Source organism: Acanthisitta chloris, unplaced genomic scaffold (assembly GCF_000695815.1).
Source record: "Acanthisitta chloris isolate BGI_N310 unplaced genomic scaffold, ASM69581v1 scaffold13981, whole genome shotgun sequence".
In the NCBI taxonomy this organism is placed as follows: domain Eukaryota; kingdom Metazoa; phylum Chordata; class Aves; order Passeriformes; family Acanthisittidae; genus Acanthisitta; species Acanthisitta chloris.
Window position 1 is genome coordinate 73755 of NW_008654456.1, and position 3778 is coordinate 77532.

Consider the following 3778-nt stretch of genomic DNA (forward strand, 5'->3'; position numbering starts at 1 on the left):
TGAAGGGGGGGGCCAGCCTGTGACTGCACCAGTGTTGATTGAGAGCTCTGTTGTGGCACAGCTGCCAAAAGCGGATGGTCCTCGAGGCTTTCACCCCACACTGCCACCACAAGCATTCAGACAGCAAACTGGACCCAAGAGAATCATAGAATCACAGAATTATAGGGGTTGGAATGGACCTTACAGATCATCTAGTCCCACCCCCCCCTGCCATGGGCAGGGACACCTCCAGTGTTGATTGAGAGCTCTGTTGTGGCACAGCTGCCAAAAGCGGATGGTCCTCGAGGCTTTCACCCCACACTGCCACCACAAGCATTCAGACAGCAAACTGGACCCAAGAGAATCATAGAATCACAGAATTATAGGGGTTGGAATGGACCTTACAGATCATCTAGTCCCACCCCCCCCTGCCATGGGCAGGGACACCTCCCTGCTAGGCCAAGATGCTCAAGGTTTTATCCAACCTGGCTTTGAACACTGCCAGGGTTGTGGCAGCCAGCACTTTCCTGGGCAAGTCCCACCCCCCCCTGCCATGGGCAGGGACACCTCCCTGCTAGGCCAAGATGCTCAAGGTTTTATCCAACCTGGCTTTGAACACTGCCAGGGTTGGGGCAGCCACCACTTTCCTGGGCAACCTGTTCCAGTGTCTCACCCACCCTTACAGTAAAAACCATTTTTCTAATAAAAAAAAAGCAGAAAAGTGCCCAAGGAGAGGAATGGATCATTCCTAAGGCTGGATCAGTTGTTGGGCTGGGCAGAGTGTGCAGCTATTTGTGCTGATGCAAGGGGCGGAGAGCCTGCAGTGTAGGGTCAGAGAATCACAGACTGGTTTGAGTTGCAAGGGACACTGAAGCTCATCTCATACCACCCTCTGCCATGGGCACAGGCATATTCCAGTAGTCCAGGCTGCTCCAAGCCCCATCCCACCTGGCCTTGAACACTTACATGGAGCAGTCATAGTTTCTCTGGGCAACCTGTGCCAGTGCCTCACCACCCTTGAAGGGAATTTCTTCCAAATACCTCATCTAAACCTACTCTCTTTCAGCTTGAAGCTGTGTTGGTCTTGCTCCCACAGCGTAGCTGGCTCATCACATGCTACTCTCTGCACCCTGGGCTGATTCAAGCCCTTAATCCAGTCAAGAGCCATCTGCTTCTGTGGGTTGGGGGTTCTTTTGCTGTGTGCCAGGAGGAGGGGGAACAGGCTGCTGTCTTACTTGCCCTGGCCACTACTGGTGTTCTTGAGCTACAGCTTTGCCCTTGGATACAGTCCCTGTGGCATCACCTTGCCATATGGAAAATGCTGTGATGCTTTCTGCTCTGGGAAGTATGTCAGAGCTGGAGCTGCAGCCTCTTAGTGGTGAGGAAGGGGGTGTGTGGTGGGGTATCTGTCTCAACTCCAGCAGGACCCGCAAGCCAAACCCTTTGGTGAGTCATGGGGAGGCTGCTCTTGCTTGGGCTGGAATAAACTTCAAACATGTCCAAGGCTCTGCACAAGGCTGCCAGGCTGTAATTTGTGGCTGGCTTTGCTTCCTCTCTGATGGCTTGCTGCAGTCAGAGTGGAAATGCAAAATAACCTGAAAGCCAGGCTGCTGCAGAAAATGCCTCTATGTATTTATTTCACTTATTTGGGGGTTCTTTCTTTTCCAATGAGAGTCCTTCTCCTGCAGAGCTGGCTGCGGCTGCAAAACCAGAGCCTGCAGGGGCCTCTGGCTGGCCTCCCGGGATTGCCAAACAGGCTCCTCACGTGCCCCACTTATGCAAAGCAGGGAATTGGACGCCAGCAGGGCAGGTGATGTGGAAGGAATTTGTGTGCTGTAGGCATGACAAAACCTCAGCATCAAAACCTGGCTTTCTGGAGCCAGCTGGGCTCTGGTGCCAGCCCGGTCCAACTGGTTGGTAAGGCAGGCAGTGCTCCTGGACGCCAGCCCCTGAAAAATGAGTCATGTGTTTTGCGGGAAAGTCCCTTGCTTGGCTGCAGCTTTCTGGGCTCTTCCTACTCACTTTCTCTCTGCAGAGCATGCACCTCCCAGAAAGTGGGGCTAAAAATCAAGTTTGGACTGGGAATGTCCCCTTCTCCCCCAGCCACAGCCCAGTGACTCAGCTGTATGGCACTACAGACATGCCATGGTCCTTCTTGAGAAGCCTCATCTGACACCTTATCTGGGAGGTTTATTTTCAGGAAAAACCCCAAACCTGAGCAGAAGCTTGGCAAAAGCAGAAGGCAGACAGGAGGCTGCTGCAGTTCACACCCTCAGTGCAAGGTCTCAGCCCACGGCTGTGGGATGGACCTGGACTCAACAGGCTGAGGTGCCCTTTGGGTTTTCCTACTCTCCCAACAGTCCTGTTGTTCATGGCAGACAGCCATGGCTTGAACCCTGGATGCCATGTTACTTTTTTTTAATACCATTTTTAAGTGAGTAAACTAGCAGGCAGTATGGCTAGACTGGAAAAGCTATGTCATGGTGACAATTTGTCATTGTCAAATATTATTTGCTGTGTACTTGAGAGGAAAAAGAAGGCCTTGAATCAATGGGAATTGGCAAAACTCCAGGAAAACTTGGGCTAGCCTGGAATGAGAACAGACTGGGGGTCTGTTCTGGGCACCTACGAGCTCAAAGCTAGTCCTTCCTTACCCCTGCCCTTCAGTTCTCAAAAGAAAAACACCCTGCCTGCTGAAATAGCTCTCCTGTTCCAGACACTGTTACTTAATCTCCCTTTTAAATACCCTTCAGAAAGCTTTTTTTGTGTGTGTGCTCCCGATCTAGTGGCTGCCTGCTGGTTAGAAAGTCAAGGTGCCTCATCAACACTTTATGTGCACTCCTAAGATAAGAGCTGCACGCTGAGCCCTGCCTAGGCAAGGTGGCTTTAGCACCAGAGTAAAGGTTGCTTGTTTAGTCTGGCCAAAATTGCTGTTGGGGGTGGTGTTCTGCCTCATGGATTCAGGCTGAATGCACCTGGCTCCAGTTTGGGAATTACCTCAGAACTGGGCTCAGGATGGTGGTGATAGCAGGGGCTCTGGAGGCTCTGAATGATGCTGTGCTGACTCGCTGGGGGCAAAGGCCTTGTTTAAGCATCAAGCTCTCCTGCTGTGGTTTGCAAAGAAGAACAAGATAGCAGTGGCTTCTTAGCTTAGCTTTTAAAAGATATTTATAAGAAAAAGAGAAATGTGCATTACCCTGTTTGGTATAGCCTGGCAAAGTGAAAGAGAACTGCTTCCTCCTAACCTTTACACTGCAAGTTGACCTGAAATGTTATCAAGTCTTGTCCTTGAAAAATGAATACATGGGCAGGGACCTAAGAAGGTAATACCACGTATGCCCTTAAATGAAGGGCAATACCTTGAGGACCCTCATGAACTGAGCAGGACAAACCTGGCAGATGTGATGAGCTCGTGTGAGGCAGGGTGAGGCTGCAGAGGATACCCCAGCAAAGCTCTCCAGGCTGTGAGCTTGTCAGGGACCCTTCCCCCAGCTACAGCCAGCCTGCAGCGTGGGGTTAGGAGAGTGGAGCTGGACCCATTTGTTAGCCCAGCCAGGAAAACACTGCATCTTTTCTGTGAGTTAGGCAGTTGTTCCAGTTGGCTGTGTCAGCACAAGGCACACGAGCAGGAGAAAGAGACTGGGAGACAGCGAGTCAGTCCAGACCGTCTTTCTTAATTGCACTTTTAATTGCTGCTCATTTGGGCCACAGAGGACACCTAAATGCTCTGTGACAACGGGGAGCTGGAGCCTGCCCTGCCCAGCACCCCCTGCCAACCCCGGGCAGCGGGGCGGGAGGC